At 36.3% G+C, this 24,484-nt stretch overlaps 2 long non-coding RNA genes and 1 pseudogene across 10 annotated transcripts; 2 read left to right on the top strand and 1 right to left on the bottom strand.

Annotated features, from left to right (window-relative positions):
* Nucleotides 1–226: 226 nt before the first annotated feature.
* Nucleotides 227–16,395, bottom strand: LOC133726545 (uncharacterized). Its single transcript, XR_009854856.1, has 2 exons — nt 16,232–16,395; nt 227–390 (listed from the first exon to the last, which is right to left on the bottom strand). It is a non-coding gene; the product is annotated as an uncharacterized LOC133726545 (long non-coding RNA).
* Nucleotides 16,396–16,987: 592 nt separating this feature from the next.
* LOC133726544 (uncharacterized) lies at nt 16,988–20,784 on the top strand. 9 transcript variants are annotated; one of them, XR_009854853.1, is made up of 4 exons: nt 16,988–17,536; nt 18,885–19,062; nt 19,482–20,443; nt 20,530–20,784. It is a non-coding gene; the product is annotated as an uncharacterized LOC133726544 (long non-coding RNA). The 9 variants fall into 9 exon arrangements; XR_009854855.1 differs by having other exon boundaries at nt 16,991–17,536; nt 19,471–19,612; nt 19,693–20,784; XR_009854850.1 differs by having other exon boundaries at nt 16,993–17,536; nt 19,482–19,791; nt 20,052–20,784.
* A 974-nt stretch (nt 20,785–21,758) lies between these two features.
* On the top strand, nt 21,759–24,404 carry LOC133726542 (pentatricopeptide repeat-containing protein At3g28660-like; annotated as a pseudogene).
* The last annotated feature ends 80 nt before the right edge of the window (nt 24,405–24,484 follow it).

Below are 24,484 nucleotides of genomic sequence, written 5' to 3'. Positions count from 1 at the left end.
TAATGCGCCGCTCAGGGCGGCACACTCGAACCACCTCAAATAGTTTGCTAAGGATAGTTGGCTTCTGCTCTTGTGGCACGCCCATTATCGAAAGGTGTCTGGCCATGGGTTCTATGAGGTGGTGATATGCATTAGAGAAAGGAATGGTAGTAACCTTTCAAGTGAATGACCATTCAGTCCTGATGTCACTTATACGATCATAGCAAAAGCTGCTCTTCTTGAGGAGATAAAAATCGACAATAACCCGGTCCTCCTTTCCGGCCACCCGTTCTCTTATTTTTCTTTGAAAAGCTTTGCTAAAATAGTAAAGCTTCTCCGGAATCGACGTCGACGACATTCTTGAAGTAGTGAAATTCACAATGCCCCTTTCTTTCGAGGAACTAATATCGCCTAAATAGAAAATTAATCAAAAAAATTCACAATGGAGATAAGACTCAACTATGTGGCACATATATATACACAGCCACATAGCCCTAAATCAACTAGGACAAGAAGCCTTCTGCTACGAGGATTACGAAACTGCGTTTCAATTCCCTAAATCAACAAGCTGAAAAACAAAAACCTCTCTTTTCTTCTACAAGGATTGGGAAAGGCGATTTTTTTATCATTATTTTTTAAACAGATAAAGGAGTAAATCATGTCTAGATGATGAAAATAAACTAAAACAAGGAGTGAATCAAAATCAGATCTTTTGGCAAAAAATCTGATCTGGGTTCAAAATCGGAAAGATTTGCAAACATGGTGATCCACAATTAAGCACATTTGTGTGTGCATATTGAGATTTACCATACCTCAAAAGCATCTATAGAAGTAGGGGTTGAAAAATTGTTAGCTACATAATGTGGAATGAAATGTCACTTATAGGGTAGATTTTATAATTGTCTGTATGAGGCTGACACTTGAGGTTATGTAGCAGATATTTTGAACACTCTAGCCTGCACATATCACAAAGGAAAGTGTGCAATATTTGATTCGTGGAATATTAGGGCTTGTCCGGTAACGTTTTTAAAAATCGATTTTTGAAAATAAAAACGAGAAAACAAGATTGGATTTTTGAGATCCGAAAATGTGTCCGGTAGCTTATTCCGAAAACAATTTTCAAAAACGAGGAAAGATGGCGACTAGAGATGAGAGAAAGACTTGAGAAGAAGATGGCGACTAGAGAATATGAAAGAAGAGAGCATGTTCTTTTTTTTCTTTGTTTTGGAAAATATATCTCTGTATTTTCTAAAATATGAGAATGAAAAGGTGAAAACGTCTATTTGTCGTTTTCCTGTTTTACAAGTAAAATAAAAAAATATTTTCAAAAATTATTTTCTGCATTTTTGAAAACAGACCAACGAACGCATTTTCAAGCCATTTTCATTTTATAAAATGAAAAAGATGACTTGAAAACGTTACCGAACGCCACCTTAGAAGTTGAATACTCTCTTGGCTTGATGTCAAATAAACACTAGAATGAAATATGATGACATGATACGTACAATATATATTGCCCAGAAAAAAAGGAGAAATCAGTTACAAAACCATTTACTCAAATACATCAGTGCTAATTTGAAAAGATAGCTAATTAACTACGCCCCACACATCCATAACATTGTTAAGGCATACACCCAAACCGAAGGGAAATTGCAAGTACAGAAGAAGAAAATGAAAGTAAAGCCTAATATATTGAAACGGATAAAAGATATGACTACAAGTCTGATTAACCCTAACAAACTTAATAAACCCTACAAGTCTGATATACTAAGAAAGAACTTCACTCTCAATCATTCATAGACAACAGTAAGCATATTTCTCCAATTTTCATCCAATTTCTCCTCACAAGCAAGCAGGGCAATCATTGAAGCAGTTCGATTCTCAAACCTTTCGCACTTACTCCATTGAATATTCTCCTGGTGGTACCGGGTGATTAACCCAGCCACCGACGGTGCCAAGGATGCGCCAAAATCTTCGAACGTCGTGAAGGGCGATCGGAAAAAGTGAGACTCAAGCACAAATGGTCAGCCTGCAAGTCGTTCTGTGGCAAGTCGTAAAGCCATGAGGCACGCTTTTGGTTCTGCATCAGGTGCCGATGTGGCCACCCCAAGCTCACATTCATAAAAGACCAGAGAACGATCAGCATCGCGTGCAATGACACAGAATCCAACCTTACGACTTGACTTGACCCAAAAGGAGCTGCAATTCAACTTAACCCGGAATGCATGAGGACGCCAGAATCTATACACAAATGCAAAAACAAATCAGTTCTATTGAAAAATTAATGAGAAAAAAAAGAAACAAATTAAAAAATAATTTATACCTATCGTTGACAACCAGTGATACTGCACCTCCAGCGAAAATTTCAGCACCTAACTCTAAATCCTGTCACATTTTAAAAAACAAACATCATTTAATGAACAAAGACACACAATTTTAAAGATCACACAGAAAACGTCAAAACCACATATTCAGGAACCCAAGTAGCAGCTCATATTCCAACAAATTTCAAGCAAATGATCACTTTGACAAACATTTGAACCAGTGTTAAAAGCTCATGTTCCAACAAATTTCGAGTAAATGAGAGAAAATGATCACTTCGACAAAGATTTGAAAAACATCACTCTAAAACCTAGCACATTTTAAAAAACAAACATCATTTAATGAACAAAGCCACACAATTTTAAAGATCACACAGACAACGTCAAAATCACATATTCAGGAACCCAAGTAGCTTCTCATATTCCAACAAATTTCAACCAAATGAAAGAAAATGATCACTGACAAACATTTAAACCAGTGTTAAAAGCTCAGATTCCAACAAATTTCGAGTAAATGACAAAAAAAGATCACTTCAACAAAGATTTGAATCAGTGTTAATAGCTCAGATTACAACAAATTTCAAGCAAATGAAAGAAAATGAACGCTTCGAATTTCAAGCAGACAAAAGAAAGTGATCACTTTAAAAAACATTTGAACCAGTGTTAATAGCTCAGATTCCAACAAATTTCGAGTAAATGAGAGAAAATGATCACTTCGACAAAGATTCCAACAAATCTTCAAACGTCGTGAAGGGCGTTCGGAAAAAGTGAGATTCAAGCACAAATGGTCGGCCCGCAAGTCATTCTGTGGCAAGTCGTAAAGCCATGAGGCACGCTTTTGGTTCTGCATCAGGTGCCGATGTGGCCACCCCAAGCTCACATTCAGAAAAGACCAGAGAACGATCAGCATCGCGTGCAATGACACATAATCCAACCTTACGACTTGACTTGATCCAAAAGGAGCTGCAATTCAACTTAACCCGGAATGCATGAGAACGCCAGAATCTATACACAAAGGCAAAAACAAATCAATCCTATTGAAAAATTAACGAGAAAAAAGAAAAACAAATTAAAAAATAATTTATACCTGTCGTTGACAACTAGTGATACTGCACCTCCAACGAAAATTTCAGCACCTAACTCTAAATCCTGTCACATTTTAAAAAACAAACATCATTTAATGAACAAAGATACACAATTTTAAAGATCACACAAAAAACGTCAAAACCACATATTCAGGAACCCAAGTAGCAGCTCATATTCCAACAAATTTCAAGCAAATGATCACTTTGACAAACATTTGAACCAGTGTTAAAAGTTCAGATTCCAACAAATTTTGAGTAAATGAAAAAAAATGATCATTTCGACAAAGATTTGAAAAAGATCACGCCAAAACTTACCTAAGCTAAAACACACGATTAAGGATCATTGAGATGCTCATATTTAAACGAGTCTATACAAGAATGAAAAAAAACCTTGTCTCATATGGAAATAAATCATTCAACTAGCCATCATTTGCCAATCACGCAATTGTGGTACAAGCAAAAACTAAAAACGTCATAGAAGACTCATAGAAGTTTATCTAACCTCACACATGCTCAACACATTAATACATTAGGGCCCAGCTTGCCTCGACTTGAGTCTAAGCCAAGAGGCCCAAGCCCAAATCAAGTCGTGCCTAACAGAAAGGCTTTCCAGCCTCATCAGTCCAAGGTTGAGCCTAGGCCCACAAATTTGAGCCCAACAGCCCAAGTTTGAGCCCAGGCCCGAAAACCCAAGCCCAAACCCAGCTCAACAAGGCATAAACCTTAGGCTTTAGCTGCCAGATTGCCTCCACCTTTGTGTCCGGCAGCCGGCTTGTGCACCACTGCATCATAGGGTCGATCAAGCTTCCTGCGACTCGGCCTCGGCGTCTTCTCCATCACGTCTCCGGTAATGAACCGCCAATCTATTCAAACCCAGACGATACTCTCTGACCTTGCGACTATTCTCCTTGTCCATGTGAACAGCCGATCGGGTATGTTGTCGATAATAAGACAAAAATAGCAGCCCCAAACCTGCTCTGATTCAAAACTGATCTGGCCCTGTGTTGTCCACAATTGCGAACTTTCAAAAGCCAAAAGCGTTGCCTACTCTGCTCAAGGTGGAGAGAGACTGCGGGGTCCCAAATTTACAGTCACTGCTAGTCTTGAATTCTAGGGTGCTGCACGTTTTCGGCAATAGTCTCATTTTTATGAATTGCAATTCTATTGATGCTTACTATACTAGAATAATAAGAGTAGAAATTCTTATTATTAATAAATCATAAAATCAATACTATATAACATATGACATAGTGGAAAACACTTTAGAAATGATTTGAGTCGTTGTAAAATTACGAAAGTATTATATTGTACAAACGGCGAATAATAATGCCTAACATCAGCTCAAATATTAGAAAACATTCAAGATCCAAAATTTTAACGAAAATGTGGTCTCTTCCTATCTCCCATAAAATCGAGGTTTTTGCCTGAAACCTTATTAGAGGTAGACTTAGAACTAAACATATATTATTTTCCAATGCTATTGACCGTTCTTGCCCCTTTGTAATTCTGATTTGGAATCCCAAAATCACATCTTTTTACCTTTTTCATCTCAAGTCTGGCTTAATTTAAATACTAAATATTGAAATGACTATTATCAGAATTGGATCAATCATATAGCTTCTAATACTTCTCACAGTGACGTTGCCTATTTTTTCTCATGTTTTGTTCAAGTGTTACAATACATGGCATGCTAGAAACCAAATGATCTTTAAGAATATTAGAAAAGAACTTATCCAAATTGTTTATGCTGCTGTAAATATGTTTCTGTCTTATGACTGTATCAATCGGAAATAAAATAGAAGAAGAACTAATTCTTCAAGTTTGATCCGATGGAAACCTCTCACCAAGGAATTTCATTAAATTAAATTTTGATGGTTCATTTTAATGATTTTATGATGATAAACAAGGAGCAGCACCTCTTCATTTATAAGAGATAATCAAGGATTACTTATTGAAAAATGCTTGGGATCCCAAATATTTTTACCAAAATTGAGTCCCAAATGATGTGGCAGTTGCCACGTAATCATTTTCATCCCAATAGTTTCTGACATGTCCACTTTCTTTTTTATTAATTTCTTTTTATTTGAAAAAGAAAAAGAAAAAAGAAACTCCGGTATTTTTATCTTCAATGTTCAAATTTAGGGTTCTAGCTACCCGAACATTGATTCATGAATCCAACCTAAGAGCATGTTCATCTCTTCTCAATATAATAACATTTATATATGCTGCACAAAAATGGAACCTAACTCAACTAGAGATGAGCAAGTTCTTTTACTAGATGCTTGATCTTTGAAAAGGTAGTTTTGCATCTCCTACCCATCAATTTTCTACCTAAAGATGTTTAGAATTTTTTATTTCTTCAATTAGAGAATGAGCATATTGGGAAGATAAGATCTATGGAACCAATTAGAATGTCTTTTTCAATATTAATTGCTACAAGAGAATGGTCTTCGATTCTAGGGTTTGAAAAGAGAGAAAACAATGGCCTGCATATGAAAGAAACTTGTTGCGTTTATGATCTTCAGTTTTTTCCCTGAAAATAGATGAAAATAATAGGCACAAAGTGAAAATAATAAAGCAAGTTGGAAATTATCAAGTTAAGGTCATTATGTGGCAGTTGACACATCACTTGCCACATCATTTGGGATCAAATTTTGGTAAATATATTTGGGGTATGTAGCATCACTCTTACTTATGCTTGCTTCTACGGAGAAAATTGGGTACTCTAAGAGCAACTCCAACAATAGGGTTCAAAACCAGATTTTGTTGAATTATAGGACTTTTCATCTCCAACAATGTTTTTTAGGGAGATTGGTCCTAAAATTATAAGACAAGTCTCATATTTGAGATTTTTCCAAGACCAATACTCGAATACTGTTCATGGAGCCCAACAAATGGGTTATTATTTGCTTTTACTCAAATTGGCCCTATTTAATCTGACTGTTCAGATTTGAGGAACAAAATGTGATCAATGACTCTTATTAAATCAAGGGTTATTATTTCTATGTTGTTCCAAAATTTTTTTAAAAATTACCAGAAAATTGAGGGAAAAAAAATATACTCATTGGAACAGTAAATTGTGTGAAATTCTATAAATACCAACCCATTCTTTTCTATTTCCTCACACCAAAATATCCTTCATCTCCTTTACAATTTTTCATTCATTCACCCATCTCCTTCACAATTTTTTATTCATTCACCCATCTCCTTCACACCAAATATCCTCCATTCATTTAATAAAAAAATTAATTAAATGAAAATAATAATTTTTAAATATTATGATAAAATTAAAATTAATTTTTTTTACCTTATTTAGCTATATTAACATGCTTTTAATATAATATTCATCAATATTATACTAATATTATATATTTTTTTTGAAGTAAGTGCCAGTGCGGCTGCCCTCAAGCCTTGATTAGTGAAACAGCGAGATACATGGGGGAGACATGATACCAAAACCCTAGATAACAAAGTACAGCAAGAGAACTTCCTGAGATAATAATAGGAGCCTCGACTACAAACATGTATCCTAATGAGCACCAACTAGCAAAGAGCGCTCTACTGGCATCTCTATTTGCTTTGACATAAGTCACACAGCGGTGACACAACGGAAAGATAACTTTGTCTGCAACTCGATTACAGCTTAGCATAATTTCCATACGTACAGATTTCCCATCATGTTGCCACTGGACAAAATATCCAGCGATACTAAGTTTCACCCTGCCACTAGGAGGCAGTGACCATTTGACCAAGCAAGGAACTCGCCGCCTACCTAGAGCAGACAAGGCACACTGAGTGTGCATACCGGGACAACGCCCACTTCGCCCCGCCATAAAATAGCGGGGACTTATTACCGGCATAAAGCCACTTGTACCTAACAGTAAATAACAATAAAACATAAAAGTAAAATAATATGGGTCCAAGGCCAAAGCCCAGGCCCAACAATTACCAAGCCCAAGTAGAAGGCTGCAATGAGCCCAACGCCATCTTCTCGCCTGAAACCTAGCCACGACCTTACCACCGCCGTCACAGTTACGACCTCCCTCCTCTGACTGTGCACCTACCAGCCATCCAATCGCAGCTCCCAGACGGCCATAAGACGCCTCCAAACTACGACCTCCCAAATCCATTCCCTGAAGCCCCGGACTTCGATCTGCATACAAATCAAAAGTAACCCCTCAACATCCACTTCGATCCGCACCCTCTGACCTCCACCAGAGAAAGAAACCGGGAACCCATCGCAGGACGCACAGCCCCACCCTCCCTCCTTCAATCTTCCGCCGTATCTCTCCACAAATCCCTGCAATCTCCAATAAGAATAAACTGGCGCCGTCACCATCACCTCCTCCACTCCGATTTGATTTGTTTGGGGAGATCCCATTGTTGTCCATCAAGAATACTATGCACCAGAGGTCAATAGATCCCGTCCAGCTGCACCCGCCGTGCGCCGACGAGGCTAGAGGCCCACGCCGACTCGGAGGGCCGTCGGACAAGAAGGGAGGAAGGCTTACAGAAAACTTTAGGGGAAGCGCGTTCAGTATATGTTAATATACTCATATTATATTTTAATAAAGAATAGTGAAATAACACCCCTATATAGCACCTCATTGTTGGAGATGAGAATTAAGTCATAGCACCTCATTGTTGGAGATAAGAATTATGTCATATATGAATAGTGCAATAAGGGGGTGCTAAAATAAGAATAGCACCCCCAAATAGAACCTATTGTTGGAGTTGCCCTAATGTTTTGATTACTGGAACCTTAGCCTTAAGAGCCAGACACTGAGTTGTACTCATTCATGGTTACTCCAAGATTAAATTAGAAGGAGATTTAAAGATCTGAATGGACAGCATCAACGATATGTAGGCGCATCAAATTACATGTCCAGGACATCAACTATACGGCAAGTCAATTTTAAGACATTGAGTTCAAAGTTCATACTCATATGGAGAGAAGACACACAGGCAAATTTAGGACACACGGGCGGAATAATGCCTTTCTTTAGGGTTAATTTGGAAGGAACTACTTTCCCCCTTATTCTCTCTTCCTTTAGGAAATGATTTCATTTCCTTTTGCATCCCAAACGCAGGAAAGGAACAAGTTTCATTTCCTGATGCTTACTTTCTGCGAACCAAACGAGGCCTAAATGCTTTTAATATCAATTTTGATCTCCATGGTATAGGTTGTTTTAGGGATTTAGGGATTTTTTTTTCTGGTAAACTTTTCGTAATTAGAAAAAAATAATATATATATATATATATATATATATATATATTTTTTTTTTTTTGAAGTGAAAAATAATATATATATATATAGACACACAAAGAATTGTATTTTTCAATTAAGCTAAAATTGTTAGAGGATCCGTTTACTTATTTTCCATCAACAACAACAAAAAAAAAACAGAAAAGGCAAAACATTAAGATGCCATCACTTTTAAGATTTTGCACTTGAATTTACTTGTGCACCTACTTTTTCTCTCGGATATGCTTTGGGTTTTATAGAGCTTTGACTCTATAAAATGGGATGCCTAAAAAAAAAGGCTTAATGGCCAAAATGTCCCATGACATTTCCTCATATTGTCAATTTGCACGCTAACTTATTAATTTTACTCAATAACACACTAATTTTTTCAAAATTTGCCAATTTCCACATTTCCGTTAAGTTCCACTTCCACCATTAAATGCCATCATGTGCGAAACACGTGAGGGTATTTTGGTCTTTTATTTTATTTTTTAAAATCTTTTTTCTTTTTGGGATCAAAATCCCACTATCCTTTTTTATAAAATAAATAAATAAATTCCCCTATCCATGAATCTTTATTTTCTCATGGGAAAAAATGATTTATACATGAATGATTTAATTTGATAAGCTCATATATTCATCATATGTCGAATGATTATTGAAAAAGTATACCAAAATGCTAAAAAAGAAACCTAGATATTAAGAAAACTAGTCTACACACGTTAAGCTGATCATATATATATATATATATATATATATATATATATTACATCCAACCTTTTGAATCATTATTAACTTCCATTACATTCCATATATTCATCATATTAACGTTGTTGGATATGAGAAGAAATTTTGACGCAAACGGTGAGAAGGTCTTTTCTTCTTCCACGTAAAAGATGAACAAGAATTAGGTTAGATAAACAAAAACCAAAAAATAGAAAGAAAAAGTAAAATGACCAAAATACCCTCACATATTTCGCAGACACTTATCGGTGGAACTTGATGGAAGTCAACGGAAATGTGGAAATCGGCAAACTTTAGAAATGTTAGTGTGTTATTGAGTAAAATTAATAAGTCAGTGTGCAAATTGACAATATAAGGAAATGTCATGGAGTATTTCGGCCATTAAGGCAAAAAAAAAAGGTATAGAGATAAAAAGAGCAAGAACATTAGACCCATGGTGAGTGTTGCCCCAAGTTGAAAAGTACAGGAGGGCAGGATCAAAACATCGAACCCAGGACACTAGCGATGCCTCCAAATATCACCTTAACCTAATGGGAGAATAGTTACTTTGGTCACTCAACTATGACTCATTCGGCACTTTGGTCACTCAGGTTTTAAATATATCACTTTGGTCACTCAAGTATTACACTGTCATTCACAAAAGTCACTTTGTTGTGAGAAAAAATGTCCATTGGGTGACTTTTGTGAATGACAGTGTAATACTTGAGTGACCAAAGTGATATATTTGAAACTTGAATGACTAAAGTGTCGAATGAGTCATAGTTGAGTGACCATTTGTGGAATTCTCCCTAACCTAATTGGTTCGGAAGTTTGTTTTTTTTTTTTGGTAGTCAATTGGTTCGGAAGTTTGGCCACTTTTTTCTTAATACAGTAGGGTATTGCTTAATTGGGTTTTACTTCATAATTATTGTTTTAAATTAGGGTATTGCTTTGCAGAAATGAAAATGAAAATCCCTTCTATTGGCTTTTGGCTTACTAGTTGGCTGCGAGTTCATTATCCATCGTGCCAGAAGAACATGTACAGAGTGTTCTAAGTTAGATGGAGGGAGTTGGTCGAGCGGGTGACTAGAATAAATGGTTATGGGAATATGGCTACGGTTTAGTCTTTGTTTTAGCAACACGTTACATGTATGTATGGAAAGTATATACTGTAACTCAGGTCAATAAGTTCATATTCCCGTAACATGAATGCATGTTCTACTGGTCCGATGTGGTGGGCGGGTCCATGCCTTGTCTTTTTTTTTTTTTTTTTTCCCTTGTCAGAAGGCAGGTCCATTCCTATGGGGGATGTGGCTATATATGATTAAAGTGGAACGAGCTAGCTAGGTGAGCCAGTGACTTATCAAATCAAAGGTCTGCGACTACGACTAGTCGTAGGGCTCAAAGCTATATGGCAGAGCCTAACCTACGATATTGCCGGTCACCGAGGGAGACTAAATAGTCGGTGTTATTTAGCGTCAAAGTGGTCAGGCACTGTACTGCAATGCACAGTTGGAGCATTTCACATACACTTAAGAGGTTTATCTTGAGCCTAAGAAGCATTTGAGTTCCCCTTGACAAAGTCAAAAAAATATATATATATGAACCGTATCTATTCATCAATCATGATGATAAATGCGCGAATTTAATATGTTGTGATAATTTCACATTTTTTAACAACAAGCCATGATTTGCAAACATGGTGATCCACAATTAAGCACATTTCTGTATGCATCTTGGGATTTACCATACCTCAAAAGCATCTACAGAAGTAGGGGCTGGGAAATTGTTAGCTACATAATGTGCTATAGTTGGATAAATACATAGTGTGGAATGAAATGTCACTTATAGGGTAGATGTTTATCATTGTCTGTATGAGGCTGTGGTTATGTAGTAGATATTTTGAACACTAGGCTGCACATATCACAAAGGAAACCATGCAATTAATAATTGATTCATGGAAAATTAGAAGTTGAATACTCTCTTGGCTTGATGTCAAATAAACATTGGAATGAAATATGACGACATGATACAATTAACCCTAATCTCTAGTCACCCCAACATTAAACACCAGCAGCTGCCAGAGTATACTCATTGAACCACTTGAAGAACCCTCAAGAGTCAAGAGCTTCCCCAGACCGACCAACCAAGTGATTTATCTTTTAATATTTCCAATTCCATTCCAAAAACAGACTCCAAATATATAGAGGACAGATTACACAACATTCACCAAATACTTTTATCTGCTAGTACCAAAACTAATGAATTAAGAACAACAAGTTGCAAGGAAGCTAAAACTTGGCATAAAAATCCAATTGATTATGATATGATGACAACCATGTTGTTAAGGGAAGCAAAGACTTTACCAAAACTCTTGGCATATAAGTTGGATTAACTACAATTCCAAGGCAGGTATATCCTACCACATTTGTATAAATAAATGCATATGCCATGCTAAGCATCATATGTGTAAGCTTGCTATTAAGATTATACAGAATATTCCTTGGCATATAAGTTGGATTAACTACAATTCCAAGGCAGGTATATCCTACCACATTTGTATAAATAAATGCATATGCCATGCTAAGCATCATATGTGTAAGCTTGCTATTAAGATTATACAGAATATTCAGACTCAAAATCTGAAACAGATAACAATTCAAGGAACAAATACAGAATTTTAGATAGGAGAAGTTGAAGACTTTTATCTACTGAAACAAAATTTGAAACCAATAACAATACCTTTAATTGAATTGCAGTCCAGAGAGGATCTATAATCACAGAAAGTCTGCATCTTGCACGAGGCATTTTGTTGTATTTTCATTTAGGTCTGGGGTATGTGGCAAACATTGACTGGTAGAAAAATAGGGCTTACAAAAACATCAGGTCTGTTTTCGTAAATCCATGTGCTCCTAGGGTTGACAATCTCTATATATGCTCCAAAAACTGATATGATGCATCACCAGAAGATCATAAGCCTAAAGGGTCCAACTGATGTTTCAAAATGAAACTCAAGCAATAACTGAAACACTAATGACCTTAATGCTTGAACTTAAATTGAATCAACATGTTGACTGTAATACAAAGTCATCTGATAATGTAAGACGAGATTTTAGCCAATTTCAACAAAAAAATATCAAAAAAAAGAAGCGTTGTCATATCAAGAAGAATGATTTGAAGATTGGAATTGGTATTCAAATAGGCTTCTAAAAGGTAGAATTACTCGTAAATTGCTCTTTTGGATATATTAGGTTTTCACTAAAATCACAATTGAGACCCTAGATACAAATTGGAGTAATTTGGAAAACCCTTTTGGATATATTAGGTTTTCACCAAAATAAAAATTGGGACCCTAGATACAAATTGGAGTAATTTTTTTTTTTTTTTTTGATCGGGTTAGTTGTTAGTAACTCATACACCCATGCAGTGGTATCCCAGCGCCAGGACACCTGCACCGACATTGCGGCGAAAGCCTGGTAAAGCCAGACTAATCCACTGCACCGCAGACGCACGAACCCAAAGGGTCCCTCAAATCTGCTGGCCACGGGATGGAGCTGGGATTCGAACGCTAGACCTGGGGGTTCCAGACTAGGCCATTCGACCAACACACCACACCACGTGGTTAAATTGGAGTAATTTGGCAAGCATAGTATTCTTCTAGAATTTAGAATCTTATTATGATTTTAGTTAAGTTCGGTTTCCTTGTCGTAGTCTATAAGGAATTTTTATTTATGTTCTATATAAGCACATTATTCGATTGTAATTTTAAGTTATGAGATATTGAGTAATTTTTATTTCTTACGGCTGATATCGCTAGTAAATTCTAGCCAATTTTGCTAGTAGAGTCTATCTTACTTCATTTAATTTTAACGTTGACGAAATCATGTTTCTACCGTAACACGCTTTCGTAATCATCTAATATCAATGTAATTCATAACACAAAACGTGACATTATAAAGCTGCAGTAGTAATTCAAATCTAGAATCCCATTGATAATGACGAGTCAATAATACATAAAAGTTATACAAGAACTCAGAAAGCACTAATATATCAAGTTTGCTCATATTTATCTTGGCTTAATGTTTTGACTCAACTTTTTCTTTACTACAAACATTAGAAAGGTGATCTGATCATTATTAAACAACACAACATGATACAAATGATAAAAGTATTGAAAATTGAACAATTTTGATGATCACTGACTGATGATACAACTGATAAACTAAATGAACATTGAACACTTCTGATGACATTGGCTGACATACTTGCCCCAGATGATATGTTCATCTTTTGGCCTCGGTTAAGAGTTTGAAGGCTCACTATGTTCCACAATTGGCAGGGCATATCGACACAAGGGGCACACGTGACTGAAGGAATGGATGGATTTCAAAACTTTTTAATTAGTGCGGAATTAGTTTAACCATTAAACTACTAACTAAACATAAAATCCATTCCTTTAACCCATGATCTTGGCTTATTGTGATATGTATATAAACATAGCATGCATAGTAAGGAAGAACAAAGAGGGAGTTTATGTTCTACTCACCCTTGGAGCGTGATTTTAATCCGATCCAAGTGAACCACCAAAGTTCCTCTCCTTGATCTCTCCTTGTGTGTGTTTCCTCCACCTTGAAGCACCTTGGATTAAGAACTCCTTCTTGTGCTTGTAATCTTCTCTTTGATGTAACAAGTAAAGCCACAAAAGGACATGGCCTCTAAGGATCTTCACCAAGTGAATCAAGAGATGAAGAAAGATGAAAGAAAAGAAGAAATTATGCAAGTGTTCTTCTTTCCTTTAATTTTGTAATGGACCAAGAAAGAACTCTTTCTCTCTCTCTCTAATCTGAAAAATAATGGTGTAGAGATACTCTTATTCTCTTTGTCCATGCTTTCACTTTTATATAATAGGAAATAACTCCAATTACTAAAAGAAAATATTGACTTTCATAAAGCCAATATTTTGGCTGGTCCATACTTGTTATTGGGCACTAAAAATGTGTCTTGGGCTTTCATTTAAATCTCATTTAGTGAAGCCCAAGTCCACACGAAAAGCCCGACAATCGTTTAGGCCCAATAGGTTCGGTTTTACCCGAAAAACCTAATTATGTCCAAATAATAAATCTAATTAATTATTTGGTCATAACCAACTCTTGTTTAATCTTCTTCATATACAATCTCAATGATCCACTTATATGGTGTGCGATCTCTTAGGTTCTAATTAACAAGGCAGTGAAGTTTATAGAAACCATTCTATTTTGTTTACGAATCAAAAACTCCATTTTTGATTCTCCCTTGTTATTAGGATTATAAATGTTTATTAATCCTCGGGGACTTCACAAGTCATGAGTGACGTCTTGCAACATATCATGACTACCCTAGTTAATGTAGAATGACAAAGAACCTATTCAATTGGAATTACAATACAATACGGTCCTTCTCTAACACTATGTTCTAAATCACATCATCGGGGTATGGAATTGATATGTCAATCCCCTAATGTGATTTTCATTCTTATGTGATTCTTAGAATGTGATTAAAAACTCCTTTTTAATCTCATTCAATGATTTGGCCAAAGACTCATTGAATCACATCTTTGAACATACACCTTATTTACTTAAGGATAGAGATTCCTTATTGTACACTCACATGTCTCCATGACCGAATTGATTATACCAATGAATGCATCTATTATATCCATTAAGGGACACAATGTTATTGCATCATCAAGAGATAATCCATTCACTCATAAGACAACTATGGTGTCTCAGGTCAAAGGACTAATTTGTATTATTGCAATTTAGAGTTCAAGTTTGACATGTAAGTAAGACTCCATACAAGAACTCTAATGATCGCGTTCAGTGTACTCTTTAAGTTAAGAGTACCCACATACTTGTATTAGTGTCTCTACACAAATGACAAGAGACATATCATCCTCCATATTGAGCATACATAGTATGTGCTAGTCTTTCCGGATTATCAATGTCCAAGTGATAATCCTATGACTAGGAACCTTTTAGGATAAGAGTGTGAAAGAGTAAAGGTCTCACACATCTAACTCTTTAGATTACTTTCTCTTTAACTCATATTCCTTGGACATTGTTCAATCAAATATTAAATATAAGCAATGAACAATAAACTTGCCCTTTTGATTAATAATAATTACATCAAAATGATTGTTTTAGGACATAATTCCTTCAGTGACTCCTCTCCAACCACTGAGAAATGCAATCGGCATGGAAATGGTGTTTGCAAGGCAAAGGAGTAATCAGTTGATCAACACTGCCTTCTGCAAATTCATCCTGACATACACTACATGGTGAGTTCTGTCTGATAGTAGCTTCTTCCAAACTATCAAGTCTCACTTTCTGCAAACTCTCAATTGCTGATCTAGTGGCAGGAATAATCTTGAGCGTAAGAGTTTCAAAGGATCCCAATAAGACTGTTTCAATGTCACGATGATAGTCGACATCACACAATTCATATCTTTCGAAGATCCAATTACTCGGGATCCCACCAAATCGAATAGTATGATAAAGATTGGGATTTGCCCTTGTAAGTCTGTCAAGGGTATCAAAATCATTAAAACTGCCCTGTACGCTTAATTTCACCTCACCTATTAACACAATAATGTGCCGCCCTGGGCGGCACACTCGAACCACCTCAAATAGTTTGCTAAGGATAGTTGGCTTCTGCTCTTGTGGCACGCCCATTATCGAAAGGTGTCTGGCCATGGGTTCTATGAGGTGGTGATATGCATTAGAGAAAGGAATGGTAGCAACCTTTCTAGTGATTAACCGTTCAGTCCAAAATCTAAAGGAGGCAAGGGAATCAAAAAACAAACAATCAAATCAAGAACAGAAGTAAGCAACCGTTTTCACCTGATCTAATGGCTTGAGCCAGAGGAGGAGGACCTAGAACTAGTTGTCTGGAGGCGAGAGAGTGCCCAATGGTTTTACACATTTTTAATGGGCTCAAGTAGATTTAAATTCATCTTTCTATCTGCCTTTTTACTGTATTGTCCTTGGTACTCAAGTGAATTCACTTGAACATCCGTTTCCTTCTATGGAAATTATTCTATGCACCGACGGTGCAAGTGACCCAACCCTTATAAAATAATCTCAACCCTTGATATTTATTATCAATTTTATTTTTAATCAACAAAAAGTGTATTTTATGCAATCTAACCATTTATTTGTGTTGGTGCAAGTGCACGGCAGTGTTCTGAATACTCCCTCTTCCTTCTAAAAAAATATCAAACACTCTCTTATTTGCATACTCGATCTAAATTTATGATTTAACTATTTAAAAGTTAAATCAATCATTAAATATAATCTCTGTAAAAAAATCTTTTTAAATAAAAATATTTTACTCATTCAGTTACAACATACAAATGGACGATTGTCATAGGACTGTTAACTTTTACTATAACTCTTCAATTGTTTTATCCAAACAAATGAGTAAACAATTTTTTATTGACAATGATTTTTTTTGCAGAGATGAGTAAACAATTCTTATTTACAAACATATTTTCAGATAGTTCTCAATCTGGAGTTACATACTGCTATGAGTATATATATACTGCTGTGAGTATATGCTATGTATATCATGATTCATGATTCATCACCAAAGTTCTCCAAGACTTCCTTTGCTTTTATTAGAAAATCTGTTAGAAAATGCAAGCGAGGTCGACTAACTTGCATCATTAATGTACTTTCTTTTACAAAACATTTCAGTAGACATTGAAAGGAGAACAAAGTTTCTGCCTACAGAGCAATAGCAGGGCACCACCTTGTTTCTTTTTTGGTACAAGAGGGCAGCACTTTATTCATGTAAAAATAAAGTGATGTTGTGTTCACAATCGTAAATTAAATTAAAACTTGAAAGGAAGGAATTCTTGGCAACTACTCCCAATCCCAAGCTCAGAATTGACGATCACATACCAGATGCAAATTCGATTCATGCCAAAACTGATATTTCATTAGTTAACGGTACTAAATGTGGATGTACCGTTCACTGTTCATCTTGGCTCGAATTGAAGCGGCGGTTTTGCGTTCTTTAAATTACAGACTGTCATCCTTCTATTTCCTCAATTACAGAACTCTTTTGCTGACTTTTCTCTCTCCCGTCTCTCGAAGACTCTTCACAGAACTCTCTCGCTCACGGGCACAAGCAAGTCTATTCAGGTACTTGCGTTCTTTAACTGCGATTGTTTTGGATTCATCGCCTAATCGAATGCTATCTTCAGTTTCATTGTTGTTGGGTTTTGCCCTTTGATTTTGAATTCAATTTCAAATCAGTGTTCTAATTCTTCTATTTTCCACTTTATCTTCTTCGATACCATCTTTGGTTGGTTCTACTTTTGGCTTCTGCTAATTGCAGTTGGGGCTCTTACATTTTTTTGTCTCCGATTCTTCTCAAACAAAAAATGAAGGAAGCCTTTTCGATAAAACCTGAGAAACCCAGAAGCAAAATGTATGTGATTTGTTGATTTTGGAAATTGGAAATTGAATTTTGTTGCGTTTGGGTTGTGATTTAAAGCCTTAATTTTGAGGGTTAGGGTTATTGAATTGGCGCTTTCCTTGGGTCATTCTCTAATTTCATAATTTCGATTCCGAGTTTGTTGAAAGTTAAATTCACTAAGTCATCTTGCTGTGTTTATGCTTAATTGAAGAGTTGGTTAATATGATTGATTGAAATGAAATTTCTGAATATACTCATGGATTTTTTCAAGGGAAAATAGTAAATTGGATAACTGATTTGGTTTTTGGAGATAAGGTTCTTGACATAAGTAAACTGGTCTGCTTCTAAGACATAAGGAAGAAGAGTTCTGGAAAAGCAAATTGGGATGCTAAATTTGGTTCAGGGTATAGAATATGATTTGGTTTCTTTGCATTCATTGTGAAAGAGTGTTGTTCAATCAAATGTTTCCTCTTTTTCAATGCTTTTATAAGTCAGAATTAGATTCTTTTAATTGTATTGGAGTTTCAGTCATGCTTGGTGAAAAAAAAAAATTCTCAGTTTGGACGAGAGAAAACTGAGAACTGATATATCACCCCTCTTTCCTCAAACTTTTACAACTGTTTGTAGAGAGATGAATTAGTATTGAGATACCCTTGATAGTTTTTATTGTTTTCTTTAATTCTACTATGATGGAATGTTTTCTCTACCTAAGGTTTGACTTACCTCTGTTTAGAATTTAATAGTGGGATTACGATCTGAAAGTTGTGTAAAAGGGTATTCTTTTTGTTTATATATATATATATAAACATATGTATCAGCTGTTCTGAGTCTTTTGCTCTCAATTCTAGAGCTAAATTTTTTAATACATCTTTGTAAACAATGTTTTTAGTATATCTATTTGGTATATCATTGTTATCATTGGTATATCCTTTTAGAACACTCTCTCCACTTATCCTTTTCAATGAAAACTGTACTAAAAGCTATTTGTTGAACCAAACAATGCATTTAGTTCTTACAACAAAACCACAAACTGACTTTGTTCACATTTGCTTCTTCTACTGATATTCTCAGTAAATACAGTATACTATGGCACTCTGGTCAAGTTTCTATCAGCAAACATAACAACTGCAACTCGACCCACCTGGGCTCCTGCAAAAGATGGTAATGAACAAGGTAGTACTTGGATTTTTGGCCAATCCCAAAATCACTCATCAAGGGACATTGCAGCGCATACAACTCTAAAAACCAGGTTAGTTTTTTTTTTTTGTTCTTGCCACCATTGTAATTAGGAAAACTCTTCTGCTTCTTCATCTGGTCAGTATAATAGGAAATATTGTTCGCTTATCATCTTTTAGTAGCATATAATGAATTCTGCTGTTCTTTTGGATGACTTCTCTGTATGTTTCTTACAATAGTAACTTGATTCAGCCCTTCAGCTTTACAATAATGTCAAGTTCCACACAGTGGACTATGGTGATCTTTTAAATAATAAAAGACTGGAAGTTTCCCTACAAACCATGAAGTTTTATACGCCTACGATCAAATGGAATTTTAAATTAGATTGTCGTAGAATGGTTTGATAGAATCTGTACTGTTATGATAAACTGTACCCTTATTCGTTTAGTATATAGACTTAAAACAATCTCAGATCTTACAGTGTATGCCTAGGTAGCGCACTGAAAACCGTGATGCTATGAGGGAAGTTGATGGTACGTTTTGTGACGCTCTAATTAAGTATAGCTGGAATAGAGGTCATATTCTGAACATATCTCATTCATGGGATCAAACAAATCCAAGTGGTACTATTCTTTCTGTTATCTTTTCTCATTTGCTTTTCAGTAAGAATAATAAATTACCATGAAGATTCTTTGGCATGAAGCATGGACTATTCTACCTGCGTTCGTTTATATGCATCATATCTCGAAGAATGCCCTAGTGTTTTCGTGTCCTGAAGTATGATGTTCAGAAAGGTCACTTGGTATGCAGTTTGAATTGGAATTTATGTGCAAGCTTTTTGTATGTACATTGTTCTTTCTATATCATTTAATGGAAAAACCACCCCTCTGGCTTTCTATAAACTTTTATATTATGTTTACTTATCAATGCAAAATGGAATAGGAATGTACCATTCTCTTTAATATAGTACAAATAGGAATGTACCATTCTCTTTAATATAGTACAGTAGACATGATGGCATTTAGAATAAAGCATCTCACAGGTTCAATACAATCTCTACAGAGAACCAAGGAACTTGAAACCCCACACTTACTAAGGCATTTACCTGCTTTGCAACAGCTTCTTTCTCGCCTTCTTGATTGCCAGGTGACTGATCCAATATTCATTCCTTTGTTTTTTGTTTTTGTTTTGTTTATTTTATTTTATTTTTATTCTTCCTTTCTTTTCAGTCTATCTTCCATGAAAGGGAGGTGTTATTCCACCAAATTTTGATAATCTTACCCTTTATGTATTTTACAAGTATATATGGTCCTTCTGTTATGTATATAAAGACCACTGACCACAGCCAACACCTATTCTGTTATTACTGAAACAATGAAGGTACGTAATTTTGCAGCCAGAAGGGGGGGGGGGGGACTATATGTAATAGCCTGATTCAATATGCTATTTCAATGGTACAAACTCTAAAAGGCTCAATTGTAAGTAGGTCTAATCTGATACCATTCCATCCAATATTCCTTTAAGATGTTCCTCCCATCAGGTTGCAGGTGAAAATGCCAAATTGTATGCTGCAATCAAAGATGGAATTGTCAATTTAGTTGACAACGGAGGCCTTGGTTTTCTATGTGCAAAATGATGGGCAGCTGCTACAACATTTTTATTCGTTTACTTTAGCATTCCCTGCTTCCCGCAATACTTGATGTTGTCATAAAACGGTTTGATGGAATGTTATTGTAAACTGCAATAATGTAAACCAAACAATTTTAGAGAGATGAAACTTCGTTTCATTTTATTATTTTGTCATTATTGTAAATTGTTAGCAAACAACAAATCTCACGGCAAAGCGCGGGCACAATTGCTAGTTTATAAATGACTCATCAATGATTACTATGCAGTTCTAATATGTTGGATACTGAGTATAAAAGTTTAATTAGTGTGACAACAGTCCCGAACCATTAACGTTTGTCTTAGCCGGCAAAGCTAATGAAGTAATGGTGATCGACCAACCTGTTTGACAATATAAAATAACCATTGAATGTAAGTAGATTTCTGGCTGCATAGGGATTAGAGAAATCTACTCCCAGTAGAAAATCTTTTTCCTACCCGCTTAATTTGGGATATATCTTCTTTTCTTACTTTTGAAAGGGTTTGGGATAAATAAAATAAATATATCTTATCTATTCCTAATGGATCAATTTTGATTCTCACCTGACCTATTAATCTCTTAGAGCAACTCGAACAAAATAGGGAAGTAAAAATCAAATTTTTAAACAATTTTTCTTCTTCAACTCCAATAGATTTCCTATTTTACAGCAATCTTTAAAATCTCCATAATTCTTTTTTAAAATTTTAGATATTGCTACAAGAAATTTTTCTCTTTCCTCACTATTTCTAAAATGAAAATAGTTATAAGAAATCTGTTAGAGCAAAAGAAGCTCATTATTCCCTAAAATAGAGAAAAATCAAAATATGGGAAAATCGTTGGAGTTGCTCTCAGGATAATCCTAGCAAATCCATGACGTCCTACAAAAAGTCCATGGTTTATTATTATTTTTTTTTAATGTTATATTAGGCAAATCCAAATCCATATATTGCCTGTACAACAATCTTTAACAGTAGAGATGTGAGTAGATTTCTTGCTGCATAGATATGCAGAGGGCTCCAATTGGTAAAAGATAAAAAGATAATCTCGCCTCATTGGGGATATCTGCTTTGGAAGATCAATTTTAAAAACAGACAATATTCATAATGGATCGATTTAGATTCTCTCCCAACCTTCTTATCTCCCAACCTTATCCTACCACAAATCATGGATCCTGATGTGGAATATCCTCATTAGGAAACTAAAAATATGGAAAACCCATGATTTTAGCATATAGTTGACCCAGCTAGGGCTTCAACTTTGATTGTTCGATTGTTAATGTGTGTGGATTTAGAAATATATGGTTAAGCTTAATAACATTACTAGCAACAGTACCCGCACTTTATCACCAGATTTGTTGTGGCTAATAATTTACAATAGATATAACGGAAAGGACTTGATTCTTGATCAAAGTGATAAAACACCATATTTCACACATTAATCAAAATAGTGCATCAAATAGTAATGCAGAATATAAGAGGCAATGCTTCCTGCTTCCAAAATTGTTGGAGATTACAAAGCCTCTAGCTATCTTTTTTTGATACGAGCCTCTAGCTATCTAACACTCTAGGATAGTACCTGATTCTTCTTTAAAAGATTTGCTAGTGTTACCAATACCTTCCAGTTCTGCAACCCTGGACTCCTTCACCTCAAGCCTAGCGCTAGTCTCACCCAGCTTGCCTTCCGTAAGTTTCACATGCTGTCTCAAACTCACTGTGCTTCCAAGGAATTTGTAAAATACAATCCTCTGTTGAGTCCTTTGCATAAAGTTTCCCGCACATATTTTCAAACAACAGTAAAAATCGACCTTAAGAGCATATATTAGCATGAACATGTCTCAAATAAACAGTTCATGCTCAATTAGGGAAAAAAAATTGTTAACTAGTTCAGTGCAGAACAACAACAATCATGACAGCCCAAATGACATTCTGTCCAATCCCAGTGAAGAGTAGCTGCAATAGATACAATAATGCAACCAGTGTCGAAGCCAAGCCAACTTTACTGCAGCCTTTCAATCATTCTGTTGGTCCATGTACCCATTCATGTGAAGTGTGGATTGGCTTCTGAGGCTTTGAGGGTTTTCTGGGATATGTTGGTGCGTGGGTTTGAATCTGATGACTTATGTGTGGCTAAGGGACTCGCGGTGTGTGCTCATTTGGGGGGGGGGCTCTTTGGCAGGGTAAGTGGATTCATGAGTATGTTAGAAAGAGGAAAGGGTTGAAATCGGATGTACTTATTGGGACGGCTCTTTGTTGATATGTATGCCAAGTGTGGTTGTATTGATTTGGCTGTGCAAGCGTTTGAGGGGATGGGGAAAAGGAATGTCGTCTCATGGTCGTACATGATTGAAGCATTCGGGGTGCATGGTTATGCGGCAGAAGCAATTTCTTGCTTAGAGAGAATGCAGGTAGATGATGGAGTCAAGCCGGATGGCGTTGTCCTTCTTGGAGTACTAATGGCCTGTACTCATGCAGGTTCGCTAGAGAAGGGTAAGGCTCTGTTGAATAACTTGAAAGCTCAATATGGGATTGTGCCCAAACACAAGCATTCTAGTTGTGTTATGGACCTGATGTGTAAGGCAGGTCGACTTAAGACCTTAAGTGATGCATTGAGTTTATTAGAAGAATGCCCATGAAGCCGCTTGCTTCTGTGGTGGGGTGCTTTATTGAGTGGGTGCCGTATCCATAATAATGTAAATCCTGCAGAGATTGCTGTCGAACAACTCTTACAGCTAGCAAATGATGACAGGGGAGAAGAAGTTATGTTCAGTTATCGAACATTTTATTCAGGTGCCCGGAGAAGTGAAGAGGAAGATGATTGGTGAAAAAGGAAGCAAGAAGACACCAGGCTGCAGCATGCTAGAGGTGGATGGGAAGGTTACTGAGTTTGTTTCAGGAGCCCATTCGCACCGCGTTCAGATATGTACAACGTTGGATCTAATATCTGCTGACACATACAAGCATATTGCTAGTTTTTTCAAAGGAACGCAAAACTCTTTGATCGCATGCAAAACTGGAAGGATTTGATACCAGGGACAGTATCATAACCCGTAGAAATCTTTTCCGGGATTAAAATCCCAGGACACTATCCAACAAGGAGAAAACTTTTCCGGGTTTACAATCCCAGTTTGAGGGACGCAACATCTTGAAAAGTTTCATTTAAGAGATACGAAATGGCACACCATGGCATATAACAACAAATAAATGTTCATGGCATATAACAACAAATAAATTTTCACACAACCTGCTCGAGAAATAGGATGCCGCCATATTGCCTGTCTTCGCACAATGACTCCAGGAATAGCCAGCACTAAGCTCCCCCAAACTAAGCTTTATCTCATCCATTAAGCTTTTTGCAGTCCACTTGGAACCCAGAAGAGTTTTTCAACAACCAAGTCAGTCAACCAGGGTGGTTGCTGGATTTCCTTTTGATGCAGAATTGAAGGCCGCAAAGCTTGCGTGTTCTCTCGGTGTGGATTATAAGGGAGTGAAGATTGAGTTTGAGGGTGGAAGTCAGTCAACAACTTGCTTCCACCTTCAAACTCAATCTTCACTCCCTTATAATCCACACCGAGAGAACACGCAAGCTTTGCGGCCTTCAATTCTGCATCAAAAGGAAATCCAGCAACCACCCTGGTTGCCAAACCGTCCAAAAGCTCTCCCCGATCATTGCGCACCAGAGAACATAGTCCGCCAATGCCTACGCCACTGCTTTTGGAAAATGCAGAGTGAAAATTTATCTTCAGAGATCCTACAGCAGGGGGTTGCCAACGGCTACAAAAATGAACAAGAAAACTGCTATCAACATTTCTAAACATATAAAATTTAAACAACACGGAGAATATACAGGAAAG

The sequence above is a fragment of the Rosa rugosa genome, chromosome 1 (assembly GCF_958449725.1).
Source record: "Rosa rugosa chromosome 1, drRosRugo1.1, whole genome shotgun sequence".
Lineage (NCBI taxonomy): Eukaryota > Viridiplantae > Streptophyta > Magnoliopsida > Rosales > Rosaceae > Rosa > Rosa rugosa.
The sequence above is the reverse complement of the archived record's forward strand: the minus strand, read 5'-3'. Positions and strand labels throughout refer to the sequence as shown.